This window comes from Artibeus jamaicensis, unplaced genomic scaffold (genome assembly GCF_021234435.1).
Source record: "Artibeus jamaicensis isolate MK-2021 breed Jamaican fruit bat unplaced genomic scaffold, CSHL_Jam_final contig_332, whole genome shotgun sequence".
Taxonomy (NCBI): Eukaryota; Metazoa; Chordata; class Mammalia; order Chiroptera; family Phyllostomidae; genus Artibeus; species Artibeus jamaicensis.
In genome coordinates, this window is record NW_026521788.1 from 640,223 (window position 1) to 665,969 (window position 25,747).

Sequence of the window (25,747 nt, forward strand, 5' to 3'; positions counted from 1 at the left end):
TTTAAAGGTGACTTAGAGTCAGGTCAAGGTCTAAATATTTGATATAATCCATTTAATCCTCACAACAAGCTTTGGAATAAATACTATCATAATTCCTATTTACACAATGGGAAACTGACATACAGAGGGGTTAAGTAATTTGCTCAAGATTCATAACCAGTTGTAAAAAACCCTAGGCATTCTGTCTCCAGGGTCTCTATTCTTTACCATTATGTGAAAGAAGGTGAACATAACTAGAGTCATAGTAAAAAGATCACATGACAGTTATGGGAAAAACTTTATGCTATTAATTTTGAAAAGGTAATATGGACAGTTTTTCATGTGTTATGTTTTTGTTCATATTTAAAGCAAATGTAGTTATTCAGTAGCTATAGAGGATTCAAAGCTAGAACCCTCTAGCTTTTCTTTGCGAGGTTGTTTTGGCTATCCTGGGTCCCTTGGATTTCCTGATGAATTTTAAGATCAGCTTGTCAATTTATGCAAAAAGAAAGGCAACTTGGATTTTGATAGGGGTTGCATTGTACCTTTACGTCAATTTGAGTCAATTTGTATCTCTAGATCAAGGAACATGGAAAAAGTTTAAAAGGTGTAAAAAGTGAGTTTCTCCTTCATTAGCCACTACCACCTATTTCCCTGACCCAGACTCAACCAATTTGGATCCTCCTATTCATTTTGTGTGAGTGTGTGTGTGTAATTTCACTCAAGTGTAAGTAATATTTCTATAAGAGAAATTGCTAGAAGTTGAACGGTTGTGTTTCAGAAAGGTTTCAGAAGTTTAAAATTTTAAAACTACTGCCAAGATTGACCACAATAGAGGTTGTAATAATTTATATTTCCACTGGCAATGTATATGAGTGCTGGTTTTCCCAATCCCTCCAACAAAGTGCTTTTCAAACTTCTTGGGACTCTCAGTATTGGAGTTCTTGGATTTCCCCTCAGGGTGTGTTATTTTCTTTGGTATCTTGCCTCCTTTGTGGAAGGTTTGGGTGTCTTCTTTAAGTACCTTTTCCCACCTGTTTATCCTTCACTGTATTTGGTATCCTTTCTTACTATATATAAGAGATGTCTGAGGCCAATCATAATTTTTTTTCTCTGAGATGATGTGATCACTTTCCTGGGTACCTAAAGGACTCTTGTTTTCTTTGAAGTCTGACATACAAGAGTCAAGATGACTCTAGGACATTGGATATAGAAAGGGGACATACCCTTCCAAATATGAACACTTTATATTTTTTTGAGAAAATTGGTAAATTTGGTTATAACTGGTATAACCATAGATATCAGTAGCAAAGTTGAAAAAATGTCCAAATATAAGGAAAAGAAAACTGCAACATAAATAACAGACAAATCATTAGTGTCCTTTAAAGTAGCATTCCCCAACTTTTTTGGCACCAGGGACCAGTTTCATGGAAGACAATTTTTCCACGGACAGGGAGATGGTTTCCAGATGATTCAAGCTGGCCTGGACTGGTACTGGTCTATGGCCTACAGGGCGGGAATCGCTGCTTAAAGGGTATCTTAAAATCACTAGGAAAAATAGAAAACAGGCAAATGATAGGAATGGGTAATTTATAGAAAGAATAAACCAAAAAGATAATAAACATAAGAAAATATGCTAAACCTCATTTATAATTTAGGAAAATAAAAAAATTCTTAAATGACATAAAATTTTACATCAGCTGCTTAGCCAAAAAATTTTAAAGTCTGGCAAGAACAAATATTAGAATGAAAGGATGTAGGAATTCAAATATTGTTGGTAGAGTATAAATTGTTAAAATAGGTAATATCTGGTGAGGTTGAAGATATCCTTATATTACAAACTCCAGTTCCATTTCTGTGTGTATACATAGAAGAATTTCTATATCTATACATAAAGAAACTTACTGTAAGTTCTTTGCAGCTTTGCTGGTAACTGCAAAAACAAAAAAGATTAAAACAAGCCTGAATGTTCTTCTGTTGAGGAATCCACTAATACATTTGTTTTGTTAACTCATGTGACAGAATGCTATCTAATAGTTTAAGCAAATAAGTTAGATTTCTGTGTATCAACATGAGTGTGTCTCAAAATATAATGTTGAGTAAAAAAACCCTGCAGAATGACATAGACAATATGATACCATTGCTGTTAATGTAAAAAAAAACAAAATAAAGTTTAATCTGGTTCATAGGTACATATGAAATGTATATGTACACATGGTTGTATATGTGTACATGAACCATGTGTACATGAACTTTGTGACAGTGATTTCCTCTAGACAGTTAAGAAAATGAAAGAAAGTGTACAAAAATCACTTTAATTAATCTGTAATGGTTTTGGTCTTTACAATTATCTGCAGCTGCACTTCATTAAAATTGAAAACTTCTGTTCCTTGAAAGACACTGTCAAGAGAATGAGAAGACAAACCACAGAATGGGAGAAAATATTTGCAGAAGACACATTGATAAAGTACATTTATCCAAAATATACAAAGAACACTTAAAGCTCAACAATAAGGAAATTAACAACTCAATTTAAAAAATTGGTAAAAGGCCTTAACAGAATCCTCTCCAAAAAAAGATATATACATGGCAAACAAGTGTATGAAAAGATGTTCAACCTCATATGTCATTTGGAAAATGCAAATTAAAACAGCAGCAAGAAACCACTACACACCTATTAGAATGGCCAAAATCCCAAACATTTACAATACCAAATGCTGATGAGGATGTGAAGAAGTGAGAACTCTCATTCATTGCTGGAGTGAATGCAAAATGGTATAACCGCTTTGGAGAAAGTTTGGCAGTTTCTTATAAAACTAAACATACTCTTACCATACAATCCAGCAATTGTGCTCCTTGGTATATACAAAAATGAACTGAAAACTTACACTCATATAAAAACCTGCACACAGATGCTTATAGCAGCTTTGCTCATAATTGAAAGGAACCAAGATGTCCTTCAGTAGGTGAATGGATAAATAAAATGTGGTATATCCAGACACTGGAGTATTCATCACTAAAAAATATGGCCTATCAAGCCATGAAAAGACATAGCAGAATCTAAAATGCATATTACTAAGTGAAAAAAGCCAATCTGAAAAGGCTACATACTGTATGATTCCAATTATATGACATTTTGCAAAAGGCAAAACGATGGAGACAGATCAATGTTTGCCAGGGATTAGGTGGGAGGGAGGGATTAAAAATCGGAGCACAGAGGTCTTTTAGGGCAGGTAAACTATTCTGCATGATACTGTAATGGTGGAGGCATGTCATTATATATTTGTCAAACCCACAGAATGTACAATACCGAAGGTGAACCCTAATATAATATGTGGGCACAGCTAGGGTGGAGAACAAGAATTGTTGAAAGATCCTGGGTTGTTGATGGAAAAATGATCCTGTAAATCAAATCTGAAGTTAAAGACATGAATAAAAATGGAAGAGTGAGCAGCAAGGAGAGGGTGATTCAGAATTAAGGCAGCAATAGCAAGCTCATGTATGGGAAGCTTCCTGCTTATATCTGGGGACAGTGGACTTGAAGGTTGTTGGCAGTACCTCCCCTGTGCCTTACCGGGATAACAGTGGACACTCTTTCTGCCAGGCAGCTTATACATGCCACACAGACACCCTGGGTCCAGGCAGGTGATGGTGTGCAGCAGCATTCCTTTGAAGAGGCAACACTGCCATTTGTCATTGCAGTGGGCCCCCAATATAAGACTCTGATGACCTTTCCAATCACCTGCCCTCTAACCACAAATAGTTCGAACAGATCATTGTTCTGGTAATTGAGACCGATTGCTATGTATTTGTAACTTCATTTGCCTGGTGAACTCCCAACATCATGGAGTGCAGGGTATTGACAAATAATATACACATCTATTGTGTATCTGCTATGTAAGGTCTCTTAACATATTATCTTCTTTTGCCCCCAAAAGATCAAGTAAATTAATCTTCAGAGTTACGTGGAGAAAAAAACTCTCCAGGCTCCACCCATGTTTTCTTTGTGTTATGCCAAGCCTTCCTGGACAGGCATTTCTCAAGACACCTTCCCATACATGGATCATTCCAAGGTGATTGGTAATGAGTTCTTGAGTCTTATTTCAATTTTACTACATCACTTTATTTTAGGTACTTCATAGCTCTTTTTTTAACAGTCTAATGTATTTTCCTGCTTATTAATTGTCTATTTGCACTCATTATCTTGCTGTTTTCCCAGCTCCTGTGATACAGGCTGACACAAAATGGCATCTCAACAAATATTGGTTGAAAGAATGAGTGCACAAGTGAGCAAAGATCATATATAAAATCTGTAATTTAAAGATAAGGCTCAATGCAGATAAAGATAATCCCATTAATTTCCTTTATTTAGTTAGTGATGTGGCTCCAAAGAATAGATCCCCTAGTATACATTCTAGTCAATGAATAAAGTAAAACATGCACCATACTCTGTGATTGAAGTCACCAGAAACATGTACCAGGCATGGCAATAGCCGCTTGCAGAAAACTCCCAGAAATAACCATCTGACAGTGTTCTTCGGGCAGAACATAATGGGAAGATTTGGGAGTCTTCCTCTATGTTATCAGGGATTATCATCCCAGAGGTAAAATGAAGGTACTGATATTTCATTGAGTTGTGAGGGCTGTATTAGTTTCCGGTTGCTGGTGTAACAAATTACCATAGATTTAGTGGTTTAAAACAACACAAATTTATTATCTTCAGTTATAGAGATTTGGAAGTCCAAGTTCAGTCTTATTGGCTTAATGTCAAGATATCAGGAGGGCTGGTTCCCTCAGAAGGCTCTAGGGGAGAATCTTTCTGGTCTTTTCCAAGTTTCTAGAGGCTACTGTATTCTTTGGCTTGTGGCTCCATCACTTCAATCTTTACTTCTGTTGCTACATGTTCTCTTCTAATCATCTTGTCTCCTTCTTATAAGGCCCCCTGTGGTGATCTTGGGCTCACACAAATATTGTAAAGTGATCTTCCTGTCTTAAGATTCTTCACTTCATCACACCCATGAAGTCACTTTTGTCATGTACAATACTGTATTCACAGATTGGGATATGGATGTTGTTAGGGTTTACTTTTCAGGCAGATTTAAAACAGGGAGCATTAGCTTGAGGGCCTCACCTTGTAAAATGTCAGGTTCTTGTCCAATCTGATCCCTTGGTAGCTGTCCTGATTTACTTTATCTTTGCTTTTCCCTTAGCTGTGCTATTATTGTCATATAATAACACAATATGTCAGGCACAGTTTTGTGTTCTTTATACATTTTAACTCATTTAATGTAGACTCAGAAAGATTATGTCATTTACTCCAGCTAGTAAATAACAAAATCAGGATTTGAACCCAGGCAGTCACTCCCTGGAGTTAATGTCTACACTGTCTTGATCTTTGATGATCCAGCTTTTTCCTGAACACTCTGGTATTGAGCGTGCATCTCAGTTAAGCCACTTGATATCTCATGACATCTTCTTCAGACTCTGTTTCCCACAAAGGTACACCAACATGACCTCTGTTTGGGGGCCACATCTACCCTCAGTCAGGCCAGTAGCGTCCTTCAGCCTCTGAACAGATTTGCATCAACAATCAAATCCCTGACCCTTCAAAACCAAGGATCAGCCCTTGACCATAGTAGCTCCACAGAGGATCAGTCCTTGCAGTCCAGCTGGATACATTCCTGCAGCCCTTACAACAATATTGAAAAGTATTACTTTTAAAATTGGGAATGTGACTCATGCTTCTATTTTTTATTGAGTACATGGAAGCAACAGTTAATGCAATTTGGTCTGAACTCTGAGCATAATTCCACTGCTGGAAGAGCAACCCTACTCAGATTTATTAGAGCCTGGAGACTCTGCCATGGTTCATTAAAGTTTTTCATTTTTCATCTGTATTAAACTAAATGCATTCAGACAACACAGAGCTGTTGCTCTGTTAGACTTTTTTTTTAACCCAGGAGATCCTAATCTGAGATCAGGGATGCTTTAAGTAGCTTATAGATGTACTCAGTGGTCAACAATAGGTTTCTGAGAGTCAAGGGCCACTAGGAAACAAGTAGTGAAGCTCAATCATGGGCTACAAAGATGGCATTTATTTCTTACCACCTGCATTGGCCAAAGCCACCATCTTTTACCTGCACAACTGTCAGCAGCCTCCTATCTGGTCTGTCCGCTCTGTTCTTTCTTCCTAGCATCTACTTTCCATACTGCAGCCAGAATAATTCTTTCAAAGTACAAGTCAGTCTATGGTACTTGTTATAGCAGCCTAAGCAAACTAAGGCAAGATAAGGGAAGGAGCTATGTATGGGGTTGATGTAGCAGATTAAAGATGGCCACAAATTCTTTGAGCTCTTCCCATTAAGAGGTGGGGTCTGTGCTCCTATCCTTGAATATAGACAGATTCTGTGACTGCTCTGAGCGTAGAATTCAGTGGAAGTAACACTGCCAGTTTGCAGGTTTGGCCTTAAGAAAATGAGAGCTTCCATGTCCTGTCTCTTGGAATGCCCATTCTTGGAGCCCTGAAATGCCATGTAAGAAGCAACTACCATGAATTTACCATATTGCTAGGAAGCCAAAGCTAGCCATGTGGATAAGCCATATCTATCAGTCTGAGTATCTATCTATCTATCTGAAAGGGGGACAAGGAGAAAAAAAGAGAGATAGACACAGAGAGAAAGAGAGAAATGCTCAAACAGCTCCCACCTGATTCAGCCTCCAACATTTAAATTATCTTAGCTAAGACCTCAGATACTGTAGAGCAGAATTAAAGCTTCCTTGCTGTGCCTTTTCTGAATTGACTCAATAAATCATGAGATATAATAATAATAAAATTTTAAGATAGTTTTTATGCAACAATATACAACTGGAATAAATAGGATTGAAGCTTCTCTGGGTATATCTTTCGTTTTGTTATTTATTACAGTGTAACATCCCATACTCAGTGGCTTAAGACAGTTGTTAATTTCTCATGATCCTGGAGTGGTTCTTTTACTTCATGTGGTGTTAGGTGGCATCACTGACATGGCTGCCTTAAGCTGGAAGCTTCATTGGGTGCCTTAGTTCTCTTCCACTTGGCCTCTGTCTCCATATGGTATCTCATTTTTTGGAGTCATTCTACATGGTCACTACCTCCAGCAAGATAGTCTGGACTTCCTTACAGCTTGATGGCTGAGTTCTAACAAGGTCTGTTCCCAGGAAACAAATCCCAATGCAAGAGCCTTGGCTTACTCATGCTTAATAGAGACCCAGTAAACAATGCAAATCATGTGGCTATGTCCAGTATCAGTGTAAGAGAAGACTACACAATGTACTAAAACCAGAAGGCATAGTTCATTGACAGCCAAAAAAATAATAGTCTATCATATTTTATATATAGTTCTGCATTTTAAAAAATAAAATTAGAGATAATTAAAATGCAAACTACAAAATTGAATGTAAACAAATATCAAATTGATAGTATACCCATACAAAAAAAGAAGTTAATCCAAAAATATTTGAGCATAATACCCCATAGTTATCTTTAGTGAGTGATAGTTTAAGAAAAAAAACCTTCAAGAGAGTCTTGAATTTTACTTGGTAAGTTTTATTTTCATAGTGATATTGACATAACTCTGTGACTGTTTTGTGTATATTGTATAATAGAGTAAATATATTGATATTTTGGGGAACCAAGACACTCACTCTGTTATAAGGGAAATACAAATGTGTAGTAGGGGAAGGTGAAGATGAACTTTGTGGTGTTACATTTGAATTGAAGGTGTCAGTGTAAAGTCATGATTTCCTATAGATTTATATATATACACATACACATGCACACATTATGGCCAAGACTTAGAAGTAATGATACCCCAGTAGCAATGAGCACAACTACCATCCAGATCTTGTTTACTAACCCACTGAGAGGAATCGGGTCTCCTAAGAGAAACTTTTCATTCCAGGTCTAGGTCAGTGAAAGCACAAGGTGAATCTATAAAGCCTTTTTATGCCAAAAAGCAAAGAAGTGCTGAAAGACTAATGGCAACTTCTCAAAAGGGCACAAGAGTTAGCTTCAAGTAGCCCTTACCAACCAAATCTGGGACAGTTTGACCCTCAAAAAACCAACAATGCTAATGGATTATAACACTGTGTTGAAATTTTAAAAGGGGATATAATATAGTTCATTTATACAGAGAACATTAGCTAATATATAAGAGGAAGAATAATTGAATTAGAAATCATTTAGTATCCACCAATGTAATAACCAATTGGAAAGTATGTCAATAGATCCCAGACAGTCTGGGTGAAATGTTGCAGTACATGATATTCACACAATCTCCAAGTACCACCTCCATGGGTTACTTATTAATTATGAAGGGGAAAGGTGCTTTTACAACAGGTACTACTTTAACCCCTGATCAACTTAGCATGACCAGTAATTGGACAACCTGATATTATGTGTGTCCTGGTGGGATACAATGGAAAGTACACATATATCACAGCATATATAGCGTTCTTAACCAAAATGTTTGACCTGAATTTAATCATGAGACTACAAAGTGTCAAAACCACAATGTGGTATATACTATGAAACAAGTGGTCAGGACTCTTCAAAAAAAAAAAGAAAGAAAAAGAATGAATCTCTGAGTTAAAAATATAGCAGGGCACTTTTCTAGTCTAAAAGAAAGCTGAGAGATGTAACAAACAAATGCAATGTATGAACCTTAATTGACTCGTAGATTTTAAAAATTATCTTTAAAAAACATTGGGATTATTGGGGAATTTGCTTATGTAATATATATTAGATTCTATTTTGTATCAATATTAAATTTCTTGTGTGTGATAATGACTTCCTCGTTACATAGGAGACACGTGATGGAGTATTTAGGGATAATGTGTCAGGATGTTTGCAGCTTTCAAGTGGTTCAGCAAAAAAATTGTGTGTGTGAGAGAGAGAAAAAGCAAGTGTGGCACAATGTTGACAATTGGTGAATCTAGGTAAAGCAGATATGATGTTTAATTTATTATCTTTTAGCTTCTAAGTTTAAATTTTTTAATGAAAAGTTGGGTTATAAAACAAAAAAAATAAACAGTTCAAGACAGGTAAACACCATTTTATGCCTATTAAATACATTCTTACCACCTCACTGTGCTTTGTTTTTAAAAATAATACACAGTGCTGCCAAGGTTGTGGGAAGCTTATACAGTTGAATTGCCAGTGGCATGATCATAGACTCAACTTATGTGGACTAGATAGAATATGGCGATGCTTACCATGCATAGGGACACATTCAGACTGGTCAAGGTCATCATTGCTTTGAGGATTCACTTCTAGGAATTAGGTTGGTCTGATTTCAAAAAGAGTAAAATTTTGTGTCTGAACATTGGAAATGGAAACAACCTAACAATAAAGGCTAACATTAGGAAGCTATGCTTCACCACTAGATGGAATATTCTATAAGTATTAAACATTGGTTTCAAGACTTCCTAAAATGAAAAACAAAAGATTATGTTTAGCATTCAGTTATTTAAAAAAAAGACTTCCAGTCAATATTGCGGCATAAGTAAACACTGCTTGCTTCCTTACACAACCACATCAAAATTACAAGTGAACTATAGAACAGCCATAATGACAACCACCAGAAATTGAGGTGAATGGAAGTCCTACAACTATGGAATTAAAGAAGAAATCACATTGACACTGGTAGCAAGGGCAGAGATGTGTAATGGACTGTTTTTATTTGTGTGGCAGATAAAAATTGGGAGGGATATCTCCCAATTTGGGGGAGTGAGGGGTCCAAGCCCTCAGCTCAGGTTTCCAGTGCCAGAAAGATAAGTCTCCATAACTTCTGGCTGTAAAAATCTGTGAGGATTGAGGCTGTGGAAGACAGGAACTTATGGAATCCCAAGCAGTTCCTCTTAAAGGGCCTATACACAGACTTACTCAGATTCACTACCTCTGAGCTCCAGTGCAGTGATTGAAAGGTTTCAGAGTCATACAGGGAGAAATTGAATTGTCTGGCATCAAGACGAGAGCTGGGGAATCAGCTTTCTTCCAGACAGAAATGCTGGCAGAGGCCAGTGCTCCTCTCATGAACCCTGCCCTCACAGAGCCATAGAGCTGGCAGGTGGGCATCATATCTGAGACTCCATCAACCTGGCTCACACTCTTTGCCCCACCCTGATGATTCCCTGAAGCGCTGCTCTGCTTTTGGGCCTACCCAAGCTGTTTCCAGTGGCTTGTCCATACAAATGGCTTGTCTTGGCCCATGCTTCAGATTTTTAAAAATTCTCTCAAACCAGCAGCACCTGGCTTTAGTGAGCCCCATACTTCTCACTAAGTTGACCCAGGCTAGGCATTAGCAGCAGCTGACATTGGTTCATAGCTTGGCCTCTCTTGGGCATCTCCAACCCCAGCACATGTAGTAGCCATCTGCAGATTTTTTTGTAGCTTAGGCTGTGTTCACCAGACGGAACAGAGGCAATGGCTGTCTTTGGATGTGCCAGCAGTGATCAAGGCTCAACTATAACAGGAGGACATACACAGTCCACATGGTGGGTGCACCTTGAGTACCCAGCTTGGGTAATAGGGAAGGCTGTGCCACTGAACCCTACAAGACACCTGCTACATTAGGCCATTCTACTAAGCCTGGGAGATGTAGCAACTCTAGCTAATATATGAAACAAATACAGGGAAACTGCCAAACAAGGAGACGAAGAAACATGGCCCAAATGAAAAAACAGAATAAAGCTCCAGAAAAAGAACTAAACAATATGGAGAAGAGCAATCTACTAGATGCAGAGTTAAAAACACTATTTATAAGGATGCTTAATTAACTTAGTGATAATCTCAACAGCATAAAAAAGATCCAGTCAGAAATAAAGGACACACTAATTGAAATAACAATTTACAGAGAAATAAGGGTAAAGTGGATGATGCTGAGAATCAGATCAATGATTTGGAATATAAGGGAGTAAAAACAACCACTCAGAAGAGCAAAAAGAAAAAAGAATCCAAAAAATGAAGATAATGTAAGGAGCCTCTGGGACAACTTCAAGTGTACCAACATTTGCATCATGGGGATGCAGGAAAGAGAAAAGAGAGAACAAGAAATTGGAAACCTATTTGAAAAAATGACAGAAAACTTCCCTAACTGAGTGAAGGAAATAGACATACAAGTCCAGAAAACACAGAAAATTCCAAACAAGATGAACCCAAAGAGGCCCACCTCAAGACACATCATAATTAAAATGCCATCATAATTAAATACAAAGAGAGAATCATAAAAGCAGCAAGAGAAAATCAGAGAGTTACCTACAAGGGAGTTAAGACTATCAGCTGATTTCTGAAAAGAAACTTCGTAGGCTGGAAGAGATTGGCAACAAACATTCAAAGTAACGAAAAGCATGGACCTAAAACCAAGATTACTCTACCTACAAAGCTATCATTTAGAATAGAAGGAAAGATAAAGAGCTTCCCAGACAAGAAAAAGCAAAGGATTTCCTCACCACCAAACCATTATTATGTGAAATGTTAAAGGGTCTTCTTTAAGAAAAAGATAAAAAATATGAACAACAAAATGGCAATAAATATATATTCATCATCAATTGAATCTAAGAAACAAATTAAACAAACCAGCAGAACAGAAGCAAAATCATAGATGTAGAGAACATTTTTGATGGTCACCAGATAAGAATGGCATTAGGGGATGGGCAAAAAATGCGAAGTGATTAAGTACAAATCGGTAATTACAGAATAGTCACGTGGATATAAAGTACAGCATAGGGAAGAGAGGAGCCAAAGAACATATACACATGACCTATGGACATGGACAGCAGTGTGGGGATTGTCTGAGGTAGTGGGGAGTCCTGGATATAGGAGGACAGAGGGGAGGGAAATGGGACAACTGTAATATCATAAATAATAAAATATAATTTAAAAAAATAACAAAAAAGAATGCAAAACTATGTGATACCAACTTTGAAAAAAAAGCATGACTGTATATGAACCAAGACTAACAGGTAATATGCAGGTTGTTTATTTAAAATTATTTAAAACTATTGCAGTTTGTGCAATAAAGAAAAAAATCTCAATAAGCTTACTGAATTTCTATTAAACTTTCACGGAATGGTAAATAAGGGCACTATACTTTAGAGTATCCCAGTTGTGTGGGTATCCTAAACATCAATTGACAAATTAGTTAACATTTGGGAAAATGTGTATGCCAAAGTTATAGACTAGAAGGAAAAGAGAAAGCTCAGAACTATGTGCCAGTGTGGAGGGATCTTGACCATTTTTAAAATTTTGATATTGTTATTTTATCAGAATTTTAAAAAGTAATTTAAATATGAAATAAAGAATGAAACTATAGTTTTCAACATTCATTCAGCATTACTCTGCATATTTTATTTCTTCAAACTATAGACACTCTTTTCAATGAATTGGCTATGGAGATTGCTTTTCTCTAGTCTCTCAACTGGCTGGCTTCTATAACTTTAGAAGACTTCAGCTGTTTTGGTCCTGGCATCCTTTCTCCCACTACCGGTAATAGCATCTCCAGTCTTGCTTTGGGAAAAGCATCCCTCCCTTGCTCTTATCCAAATGCTTTTTTGGGTGGAGCCAACTCCACATACTGTTTCTTAACTGCAAAATTTGATGGAAGTGACTTTCTGGGAATAAGATTAGCTCATAAGAAGCTGTACAGCTTTTGCCTGGTTCTCTTGTAATACCCACTCTTAGAACTCAGAGCTGCTATGTATGAAGTCCAGCTGTCCTGCTAGAAAGATCCTGTGGAAAATCCCTGATATTATGTGGAGAGAGAGAAAGGTCTAGCCTTCCAATTGTCCCTGCCAGGGTGCCAGGCATGTGAATAAATCTACCTTAGACCCCCCCCTCAAACCAGTACCACATGGTGATCCTAATAGATGCCATAAGAAGCTGAAGAAACATCCAGCAGAGACCTGTCTATACTTCAGACACTTTCAGTGACTGTAGAGCTGCTGTGGTTAAAGTGTTTGTCTGTTTGTTCATATGTTATGAGTAACATAATCCAGTTGCCTAGTTTATGCCTTGTGTAAGTTTCCTATTGCTGCTATTGCTGCTGTAACAAAATACCACTAATTTTGTAGTTTGAAACAACACAATTTTATTATCTTGCATTTCTGAAGGCCAGAGGTCCAAAATAGGTCTCACTGGGTTTTTTTAATAGGGTGTTGGCAGTTTTGCACTCCTTCTAGAGGCTCTAGGGGAAAATCCATTCCCTTGGGTTGTGGTGTTTTTTTTTTCTGATTCTAGAAACTGCCTATACTTCTTCATTTGTGGTCTCTTTCTCTGTCTTCAAAACCAGCAGCATTGCATCTTCCCATCTCTCGGACTCTGGCCTCATCATCACATCTCTCTGAGCCTCCGTCCTCCTCTTTCTCTTATAAGGACCCTTGTGATTTCCTTGGGCCCACCCAAGGAATCATATCCATGATTATCTCCTGATGCTAAAATCCTTAATTTAATCACATCTTTTTACTGTGTAAGATAGCAGATTAATAGGTTACAGGGATTATAACATGGATATATTTAGGATACCATTATTCTGCCATATTTGGAATACCACTGCATCATCTGATGAAAGCCAAGAAGAAGTTAAATACTGAGGTTTTAGGGAGGGTAAGAGCATTGTAATTTCTAGGGACATTAGCAGCAGGAGTTAATAACAACATGAAAAGATATTATACTTTCCCTGGCCTGGTAGCTCAGTTGGTTAAAGTGTCATCCCAATATACTGAGGTTACAGGTTTGATCCCCAATCAGGGCACAGCCAATGAATGCACAAATAAATGGAATAAGAAATTGATATCTCTCTAAAAATCCATTTAAAAAAATTTTTTAAATAGCCCTGGCTGGTATGGCTCAGTGGACTGAGTGCCAGCCTGCAGACTGAAAGGTCACCACTTTGGTTCCTGGTCAGGACACATGCCTGGGTTGCAGGCTAGGTCCCAGGTTGGGGGCATGTGAGAGGCAACCAATCAATGTATCTCTCACACATCAATGTTTCACTCCCTCTTTTTCTCCCTACCTCTCTGTCTCTCTAAAATAGATCAATAAAATCTTTTTAAAAATACATTCATCAATTGATTGAAAAAAAAAGGAAAGCTGTCACACTTAAGAAGCTATTAGTGTGTATCAGTCACTGCCCTACTAATACCATGAGTATTAACTGTTTCAATCCTCACATCAGCTGTATGAGGTAGATACTGTTATCTGCCCACATTTTATACCTGGGAAAGTGAAGGTAGAAAGACCTTGTAACTAGAGCTATACTGTTGATGTGAAGAAGCTCCAAAGGCCTCAGTCTCTGTCTTTTAGCTCACAATTCCAAATTCCTGGGACAGATCAGCCAGCTTGGATGAGGAGACCATCCTAAACTATGGTTGCTGGGAAGGTCTGGTGGCACAGGCACAGCCATTGGGTGCTACTCTCAAAAAAAGGATTTATATGAGAGATGCAGTCATCACAAGAAGTGATCACTTCAAGAGTAAAGATTGCTCTGGGGGCCTTCTTTGGTAATAAAAAAATAAATAGCCCAAGTTAAATTTAACACGTAGAGTGATCTATGGAAATCTGCAGGGAAAATAATGTTTTTTGTTATCTTTAATACTATATAATCTGATTTTGCAACTATTCAGACAATTAGGAAATAAGAAATTGGGGCTAAATAAGAAGCTGAAACATTGCTTTAAACATTTAATTGGGGCTGAATAAGAACTAGAACATTGCTTTAAAACTGATAGGATGATTTGTTATTGCATTGTAAATTGAGTAATAATTTCCAGATACTGGAGAACAAAGATTTCTATGGTAAAAAAGTTTGGTAAATGTGATCTCTCTCTCAAAATTTACATCTCATATCCAATTTACTTTGTTTATTGGTTAACCAAAAAATGTATTGTCGCCCTGGCTGGTGTAGCTCAGTGGATTGAGTGCGGGCCTGTGAACTAGACAATCACGGTTCGATTCCCAGTCAGGGCACACGCCTGGGTTGCAGGCTGGTTCCCTGCAGGCCACTTCCCAGCAGGGGATACACGAAAGGCAACCATACATTGATGTTTCTCTCCCTCTCTCCTTCCCTTCCCCTCTAAATATAAATAAATAAAATCTTTTAAAAAAATGTATTGTCTTTAGCATACCTATTCATATATCTTCCTCTGGAATATTCCTATCTTAACACCAATTTAGGTAGCTCTGAAGTAGATCACAAATAAACTGAAATATTTATGGAATTTCACCTTCTCATCATAGCAGCTGAAATTTAAATTCTATTGAAGTACAGTTTTGTTCCTTTGCTAATAACATTGAGTTTTAAATGCATAGACTAGAATTCTTAAAGTGCAGTCCTGGGTCTTAACAGCAGCAGCATCTGGAAATTTTTTTAAATGCAAATTCTCAGGCCCTACATCAGACCTATTGAATGGAATACTCTGGAGGTGATCCAGGAATCTGTTGCACACAGATCCAGGAATCTGTGGTGCAACAAGCCCTCCAAGTGATTCTAACGTAGGCTAACTGGTAAGAGACCTGCTGCAGAACACTCTTCAATGTCCATGCCTGGTAATAATGAACTCAAATGGACCTCTGATAATTCACAAATCCTGAAGCACAACAGTTAGCTTGTGACCAACCATCCTGGTTTGCATGAGACTAATGGGTTTTTTAGAGGACAGGATTTTCTACTAAAATTGGGGCAGTCCTGTATAAGCTGAGATGGTAGATCACCATCTTCTACTTTGTCTCTCCCCTTTTTACAGGTGAGGAAACAGGGATTTATGGACTCACTCTAAGTCGTAGAAGTAAGACACTGTAGAGGCAGGACTCACACACAGAAAGTTTAGTTCAGAGACTGAGTGGTTATCCATCATTCCACACCACCTAGTAACTGCACGAAAGTCCCTAACTGCTCCACAGCAGAGTGGTGGGTGGCTGGAGCTGGCTTCTCTGAGCCCAGGCCTTGAGTCTGCTCCATCTGAGGGGCATCCCTTTTGGGGATGAAAAGAAGTTCAGTTAATGGAGATCAGGAAAAGACACCTCTTCTCCATCCCTCACCAGTTATATAGTATAGTATAGTACAGTACATTGTAGTATAAAATAGCAGTCCCCCTTTATCTGTGATTTCGCATTTTGTGATTTTTAGTTACCTGTGCATGGTTAAAGTGGTCTGGAAATATTGAAAGGAGAATTCCAGAAATAAATAATTCATAAGTTTTAAATTACACCTCATTCTGTGTACCTTGCTTCATCTTGTCATGGAGGCATTGTATCATCTTACATCATAAGAAGAAGGACAAATGCTATGGAGTAAGCTATTTAGAGAGAGGGGGAGAGGGTACACTCTCATAGCTTTTATTAGTGTTTTATTATAATTGTTCTATTTTGTTATTAGCTATTGTTAATTCTTATTGTGTCTAATTTATAAATTAAACATTGTCATAAGTATGTATGTATAAGAAAAAACATAGTATATGCAGAGTTCCATACTTTCTGTATCTACTAGGAATCTTGGACCATAGATAGAAAAGGACTGTTGTGCAGTATAGTAGAGTATAGTGACAATGGCCTGGCTTTGAATCCTAGCTGCACTTCCTAGCCCTGCGACCTTGGGCAAATAACATCTTCTAGCCCTCAGTTACCTTATTTACAAAGTGGGAATAAAGATAGGACCGTGATCAAAGGGTTAAGGGTGTGAAAGCACATAAAGCTCTAAACCCAGTGCTTGGCACACAGTAAGAAGTCAATGCATGCAGAAAAGAATAGTGAGGGAGACCGCTCTTGTCCTTTGGTCCCAACCCACCTGGTAAGCTCTCTTTCCTACTACATAGCAGGAGATGGCAAAGAACCAAGGGCTGAGAGATTATTCGTTCACTAAGCACTATACACTAATTAGCTTTAGCACCCTACACAGTAGCAGGCACACAGTAGGTGCCCAATACATATTTTCAAACAAATAAAATGCCTGCTACAAGCCAACTATAATATCGAGTTTTGAGGATACAGAGATAAACATGATAGTCCAGATCCCATAGAAACAATCTAATAAGGAAGACAGACTTTTTAAAGTAAAGATAATGACGGTACAACAGTCATCATAACAGAAGGATGAAAAACAGAATTGAGTGGACACTAGAGGACACTGAGGAAGGGTCTAACTGAGGCTGCAGATGAGGGGGATTAGGAAGCTTCCCAGGAGGACAGCAGAAGCTGAATCTAGAAAAATAAGTGGGGAGTCAGTCTTAAGAGAAGTGAGCTGTGCGTGTTCCAGTAGAGTAACAGGATGGACTAAGGACAGAGGCTCGAAGCCTCTGTCACCACCTTGGCTTAGTGAGAGAGGCCGTTAAACCCAGCATGTCCAGTGTCTCTGTCGTCCCTCCTCCCAGCACATATGTGCACTGGGCCTCCATTTGCCAACGCAAGTGAGTGGCAGGAAAATTAGACAGGAGAGTGAAGGCTTCTGGTCTCAGCTTTAAAGAAAATTTATTTTATATTCATTTTTGTTCTCTAGAGCCAAGTTCATGCTTCTGCAAAGACTGGGTGTTTCCTAAATGCTTCAAACAGACTGGCAAAGCAGTGATACAGGCAGCCAAAACTGTGAACAGTCTCCTCAGTTGTTCTGGGGACTAGCTGTTCTCAAGCCCTTTATCCTGAGGGGCCCTGGAGGCTGGATGGGCAGGCCTGGTATTATCCACATCGACAGAAATAGACTTCCAGGCAGGGAAAATCAAGGCACACAAAGGGAGATACATACCCAGCTATCTGGATGTGTAGCTCCAGATGTATTTTTGCCTCTAAAGTAAAAATTGGATATTTCTGACTGTTTTTTACAAAACTGAACTTGGACAAAACTTCGTGTAAACATATTTATTTCCCCAAATCATCCATTCATCATTTCAAAATTAGATTGTGATTTGTTGGTTTCTAGAATTAGATCAAAGCAGTCAGTAAGCAATGACTTATTAAAATGATATCTAGCAAAAAAGAAAAAAGGCTCTAAGTTGGTTTGAACACCAAATGACTCAAAATGTAATATTCACATCTTCTCTCTGACCTCCCCTTTCTAATCCTATTAAATTCTGCCTAGTTTCATGTAAGGTTTATTTGTCCTGATCAGAAGCTTAATAGACTAAAACGAAATTACTAGACTTAAGATATATGGCTCTGATGGGGACTAAGACTTGTTTTCTTCCTTAGATTTACAAGAAAGCCAATTTCAGCTCAATAGCTGTTTTTTCCTGGGGAGGTCAAGTGGGTTTCAGCTGCAGAGAAGTAAACAGAAGTGACCTCATTCTTTAAGAAAGCATAATGTAAATAGACAGGGTGAGGTTAAGAATAGTATAGGAAATGGAGAAGCCAAAGAACTTACATGTATGACCCGTGGACATGAACTAAGGGGTGGGGGGAAGGCTTGAGGGATGGGGGGCGGGTACTGGGCAGAAAGGATAAAGGGGAGAAAAAAAATGGAACAACTATAATAGCATAATCAAAAATATACTCTTAAAAAAGAAAGCATAACATTAACAAAATTCAAGCAAGTCATCTCTTGACCTCTCAGAACAAACTAACACTATTTCTAAATGACCACAACAGTTTACAAGTAGCTATTTTAACTCCTTCCTCCATTTACAGTAGTAAACAAATATAATTACCTGAGGAAATAAATTGGGCATAAACATATCCACATAAGGGAGTCAGAATGGTTTAACACACTCTAATTCCAGCTCTGGTCTCTGAAGAAAACCTTAAGAAAGCCACTAAAATATCTAGGTCTCCTTTTCCATGTCTTTAAATGGGGAATGAAAAGTCCTTGTGCTGAAAGTATGGTGGTTGGGAAAGGAAAGGGGGAGAAGGGAATGGGGTGTGACTTCTAATGAACGTAGGCTTTCTCTTTGTAGATGATGAAACGTTTTGGAATTAGACAGTGGTGATGGTTGCACACCTTTTCAATATACTAAAAACCACTGATTTGTACACCTTAAAAAGGGTGAACTTTATGGTATATAAGTTATATCCCAATTTTTAGAGAAAATACATGTGGTACTTCCCAGGGCTAAAAAATCAAGTGTGTTTTGTTTTGTTTTGTTTTGTTTTGTTTTGTTTTGTTTTGTTTTGTTTTGTTTTGTTTTAGTGAGGGTTAGTTGTATTAGTTGGGAGCATTTTTTCTTGTTTGCTTTTTGGTTACAGTTAATAGAAACCTTTACTGATTCACATGACCAAACCCCAAGATGCCAGAGACCCTGGATTTAGAGATTTCAAGTGGGCCACATTCTCTCTGCCTCTTATCTTGGCTTTTTTTTTTTTTTTTTTTTTACCATCATCTTCATTTCCTCAGGCAGGGGAACAGGTATTTTTGGCTGCCAGAGAGGAAATTTTTATTTTTGTCACCAGAAGGGTTAGAGTCTTTGGTTCTCTGGCCTGAAGTTCAAAACTACTGCAGAATCATCCCAGTTGGGCTGGTTTGGGTAATATATGCAACCTTAAACATGTCACAGTAGTTTGGGAGAGAGGGTCTGTTGTACGCTAGAAAGAAAATATGGTTTCATCTGTCCTCCAGTGACAAAGGGTCACTTTACTTAGCATAATATAAATGAATTATTATTTAAGATGAAATACAGATAAACATGTGTGGTGCCATCAAGTGCAAATAACTCATCTGAAGTGATAGGAAGTAAACAGATATTGTACCTTCTATGGAATCTACTAAGTTTTCTCTACATTCACAAATTACAGTTATGTTCCATACTGGGGCATGCATACTGAGCCTGGAAGCTGCCAAATTTATTTAGACACATCCCATTTCAGGAATAATAAAATGTGGAGGAAGACATGTATCAGAATCACAGAAACATGAAATTATCCCTATTTTTAGATGAGTTTTTAAATGAAGTGACTAACCAAAAGTGACATGGTTCATTAAATGGCAAAACCAGAAATACAACCCAGCACCCCTGATGCTAGAGTTCTCCAGAAGCTCCTCTACTAACCAACTTCCCATGACAAGAAATTTGAACAAAATCTTGTCATCTCTGCCATGGCCAGCAGTCGGAATTAGGAGTCCCCCAGGGCTTTTAACCTACCTAATCCCTACAGTAGGCTTGGTGTGTCTTTCAATGCAATGCAGGAACTACTTTTAAAATATTTTAAATCAGATACAATAACTGGAAATTCAGAGTCAAACAGATATAAGTGCATTTATATCTGTTTGCATTTTATTATTATTTTCAAATAAAATGCATTTTATTATCTTCAATAATAATAATAAAGTCAAGACAATTAAAAGGAAAATGTGTTGAGACTATGCAAATGATGATGAAAATAGTCAATCAGATTAGTATTATGCTTTGAACAAGCCATTGTCAAATTCTTAGTATGACCAAATTTATCTGACCTTGTTTGGTTCTTTTCTTTCTTTTAAAATTACTATTTTGTTATGAGAAATTATTGCTGTATATTTAACAATCAGCTCTGAGCTCCTATAGCACACCTGTGTCAGGCCACTCAATGATCAGTTATGGCACTGATGGAACACTTTTTATTAAAAATATATTTTATTGATTATACTATTAGAGTTGTACAAATTTTTTCCCTTTAACCATTTTCCACCTGGTACCTTCATTCCCTCCAGCAATGCCCTCCTTAGTTCATGTCCATTGGTCAAACCTATAAGTTCTTTGGCTTCATTTTCCAAACTGTTAACATCCCTGTCTATTGTGTACCTGCCAATTTGTACTTCTTAATCTCTGTATCTTTTTCCCCATTCTCTCCCTTCCCCCTCCCAGCTGATAATTCATCAAATGAGCTCCATATCCATGATTCTGTTCCTGTTCAGCTTGTTTGCTTAGTTTGTTTTTTAGATTCAGTTTTTGATAATGGTAAATTTATTGCCATTTTAAAGGCCATAGTTTTGGTCTTCTTCTTTTTCTTTTTTTTTAAATATATTTTATTGATTATGCCATTACAGTTGTCCCATCCCCTCCCTTCATTCCCCTCCACCCTGCACACCCCCTCCCACCCACATTTCCCCACTTTAGTTCATGTCCATGCATCATAAGTTCTTTAGCTTCTACATTTCCCACACTACGTTTGCCCTCCCCCTGTCTATTTTCTCCCCACCATCTGTGCTACTTATTCTTTGTACCTTCTCCCCACCTCTCCTCCTCCCACTCCCCTATTGCTAACCCTCAATGTGATCTACATTTCTATGGTTCCTTTCCTGTTCTAGTTGTTTGCTTAGTTTGTTTTTGTTTTAGGTGTGGTTTTTAAGAACTGAGTTTGCTGTCCTTTCACTGTTCATATTTTTTATCTTCTTTTTCTTAGATAAGTCCCTTTAACATTTCATATAATAAGGGCTTGGTGATGATGAACTCCTTGAACTTGACTTTATCTGAGAATCACTTTATCTGTCCTTCCATTCTAAATGAAAGTTTTGCTGGATAGAGCAGTCTTGGATGTAGGTCTTTGGTTTTCATGAGTTGGAATAGCTCTTTCCAGCCCCTTCTTGCCTGTAAGGTCTCTTTTGAGAAATCCACTGACAATCTGATGGGAACTCCTTTGTAGGCAACTGTCCCCTTATCTCTTGCTGCTTCTAGGATCCTCTCCTTCATTTTAATCTCGGCTAATGTAATTATGATGTTCCTTGGTGTGTTCCTCCTTGGGTCCAGCTTCTTTGGGACTCTCTGAGCTTCCTGGACTTCCTGGAAGTCTATTTCCTTTGCCAGATTGGAGAAGTTCTCCTTTATTATTTGTTCAAATAAGTTTTTCACTTGTTGCTCTTCCTCTTCCCCTTCTGGTTCCCCTATAATTCAGATGTTGGAACATTTAAAGATGTCCTGGAGGTTCCTAAGCCTCTCCTCGTGTTTTTGAATTCTTGTTTCTTCATTGTTTTCTGTTTGGTCATTTTTTTCTTCCTTCTGGTCCACTCCATTGATTTGAGCCCCAGTTTTCTTTCCATCACTATTGGTTCCCTGTGCATTTTCCTTCATTTTACTTAGTGTAGCCTTCATTTTTTCATCTGATTTGCGACCAAAATCAACCAGTTCTATGAGCATCCTGATCACCACTGTTTTGAACTGTGCATCTGATAGGTTGGCTATCTCTTGGTCACTTAAAAGTACTGGCTCTGGGGCTTTGATTCATTCTTCTGTTTGAGCCATAATTTTTTGGTCAGGTTGCTCCTATTATGTATGAGGGGCAGAGCCTTAGGTGTTCACCAGGGTGGGGCAACCCAAGTTGCTGGGTTGTGATGCTGTATGTGCGGGCGGGGTCAGAGAGGGAACACCTCTCTGTGTGTTCCCTCCTTTGCCCCACTCTCTCTTGGATTTCAGGCCCCTCTGCTGATTCCCACAAGCAAATTGGGCCCTTTTGATGCTGGTTCCCAGGCGGGTGGGCTTGTGTACATTCTAGGACCTTGTGGGTCTCTCTAACGAATTCTCCTGTGAGGCTGCGCATCTCTCCTGGCACCTTTTTAATGGGTGCTTTTAGGCTTTACTTCCTGTCCTGTCTTTGGGGCCCTGGGTTGCACAGTTTGTCTCACTGCCAATTTTTGCCTGGTTTATCTGCACTCAAATGTATGTCCACGGTCAATCAACTGCCTTGCGCGCCTCATTGGGTCTGCTTGTTTCCTCCCCACACGGGGGTCTGCTAGCCCTGTGCCACCTGCGTGCCTGGGTCTGCCAGCCATCTTTTTTTGCTGCCACAACCCCTCTCTACTGACCACTGACTTCACCCCTCTTACTGGTCTGGATTAATGGTTGTGGGACTTCCCTACAGTTCAATTTTCTGTCTGTTCTGATTGTGTTTTTGTTTCTAAGTCATTGCTGTCCTTAATTTTGGTTGTGCGAGGAGGTACAGTATTTCCACTTAGGCCTCCATCTTGGCCAGAAGTCACCCTTCTTCTTTTTGTTATATAATTCCTTTTATCATTTCATATAATAATAACTTGGTGATGAAGAATTCCTTTGGTTTTACCTCATCTGGGAAGCACTTTATCTGCCCTTCAATTCTAAATGATAGCTTTGCTGGATAGAGTAATCCAGGTGATAGGTCCTTGCTTTTCATCACTTTAAATACTTCTTCCCAGTCCCTTCTAGCCTGCAAAGTTTCTTTTGAGAAATCAGCTGAAAGTCTTTTTAAAAATTATTTATTTTTAGAGAGAGGGAAAGGGAAGGAGAAAGAGGGAGAGAGAAACATCAGTATATGCCTCTCATATGCCCCCTACTGGGAACCTGGCCCACAACCCAGGCATGTGTCCTGACTGGGAATCAAACCAGCAACCCTTTGGTTCACAGGCCCACCTCACTCCACTGATCTACACCAGTCAGGACTGGAGAAATCAGCTGAAAGTCTTATGGGAACTCCCTTGTAGGTAACTCTGCTTTTCTCTGCTACTTTTAAGATTCTATCTTTAACCTTTGGTAGTTTAATTATGATGGGTTTTGGTATGGTCCTGTTTGGGTCCATCTTGTTTGGGACTCTGTGCTCCCTGGACTTGTATATCTATTTCCTTCACCAAATCAGGAAAGTTTTCTTTCATAATTTTTTCAAATAAATTTTCAATTTCTTGCTCTTCCTCTTCACCTCCTGCCACCCCTATGATTTGGATGTTGGTACATTTGAAGATGTGTCAAAGGCTCCTTAACCTAATACTCTGGTTTCTCTTGAGATTGTATAAGTCTTTCACCTTTTACTATCCCCATTTTTTTTATTCTTTTTTTCTTCTTGGTCTGATTGAATGCTTTATTCTTCCTTATGTTTCAAATTGTTTATTTGATTCTTGGCTTCATCCCCTCCACTGTTGGTTCCCTGTAGATTTTTCTTTATTTAACTTAATGTAATCTTCATTTCTGCCTGGGTCTTTTTTATGCTATTGAAGTACTCAATGAATTCCTTGAGCATCCTTATAACCAGTGTTTTGAACTCTGCATCTGATAGGTTGCTTATCTCCATTTTGTTTACTTCTCCAGGTCTCTCTACCTCTTGATGTCTCTCTGTGCCTCTCTGTACATCTCTGCCCCTCCTACCCATATGAATGAATGCGGCTTCTTTAAATCCTTATATTGTCAGATGTCCATACAGCTGGATTTTCTGACAGTTCTGGGTGATATTTGTTTTGTAGTCTAGTTGTAATTTTTCCTGTAGTTGTGCAAAAAAGTGAGGTGTGTTTAATTATGCCTCCATTTTGACCAGTTGGAATACTTTTTTTTTCCATCTTTATTTAAATCCCTCTGATGCATTCTTTTTTTTTTTTTCAATTATAGTTTACTTTCAATATTATTTTGTATTGGTTTCAGATGTACAGCATAGTGATTAGACAATCATATACTTTTACAAAGCATTCCCCCTGATATTTCTACTACCCAGTTGGCACCATACATGGTTACCACAGTATTATTGACTGTGTTCTCTATGCTGTACTTTACATCCTTGTGACTAGTTTGTAGCTACCAATTTTTACTTATTATTCTTTTCATCTCTTTAAAAATATGGAACACTTCAAGAAATTGAGATTTATCCTTGCACGGGGGCCATGTTGATCTTGTCTGTGTCATTTTAATTTAACATATGTGGCACTAAAGCAAGCCCTGGGACACTTTTATCTTGATGTAACACCATTACAGCCTGGTTTGCTACTTTACAGTGTACCTAAAAGAAAGGTGGGACTAATGAAAGGCCAAAAATAGAAGGAAAAAAATGAATGAGAAGAACCTTCTTTCATATTTTTTTAATTAAAATGGAATATCTAGAATATAATCTCCAAGTATAATGAGGTTCTTTTTAATGTGTAGGTATAAATATCATTATGCTAATATTTTTTCTTATCCCAGATTTTACTTTACAAAAGTAAAGTAGCCCACAAGTCTGGTATTATGTGCCTTTAGAGGTTCTTTGCAATTTTCCCTTTCACAGCTGTTAAATAGCTTTTCTCTCCAATATTTTTCTTGAATAATGATTTTTATGGAAGCAAATATAGTAAGCACTTTAAAGTCTTACCAGTCATGACAATAAAATAATGGAACTTTAAAAAATCCAACCATGTATCTGGAAATATAGAAGGAACATGTATTTATTTATTAGGAAATCACACACTTGTTCTCATGAGACTGGCATTGTGCAAAATGTTTTGGAAATCCTCTTGTTAAATTGTCTTCAGCACAAGATTATGTGTTTTTTAATGAAAATTAGTTAGGTTATCTCATAGTGCCTAATTTTTTTTTAAATTAAAAACAGAGCCTCAGATGTAGGGTAAAGAGTAATGAATTTGGAATCAGAAGATCTGGATTCAGGTTTCACTTCTGTAACCTACTACTTTTATAACTCTGTGTATCCCTTAACTTTTCTTAACCTCAATTTTCTCCTCTATAATTTGAGAATAAAAGTACCTACATCGGGGGTTGTCCTGAAGACTGTATGAAACAAGGCAGTATTATAGCACCTTGTAAAATGAAACACACTGTCCAAATGTAAGTTATTATTGGCCCAGCTTGATTAAAATTGAATGGGCTTGAATATTTCCAAAATTCAGATGTAACTACTGAAAGCAGTTATTTCATCATTGAAAGAGTACTTAAAAGAACATGGAAGAGGCAATGATACCTCAGGTCAATTTGTTGAACAAATGAGAACTCACCTGAGATCCAGAGCAATATAGTATAGTAAGATCCTCCTTACTCTCTGGGTCCTTATCATTCTCATTTCTTCCTAATCCTCTGCTGTCCAGCACCCACTCCATTGAATGAAAGTAGGAACTGCTGC

General features: G+C 37.9%; 1 non-coding gene across 1 annotated transcript; it reads right to left on the reverse strand.

The window, feature by feature from the left end:
• Positions 1–24,471: 24,471 nt before the first annotated feature.
• On the reverse strand, positions 24,472–24,574 carry LOC119047567 (U6 spliceosomal RNA). Its single transcript, XR_005082166.2, has one exon. It is a non-coding gene; the product is annotated as a U6 spliceosomal RNA (small nuclear RNA).
• Positions 24,575–25,747: the final 1,173 nt, after the last annotated feature.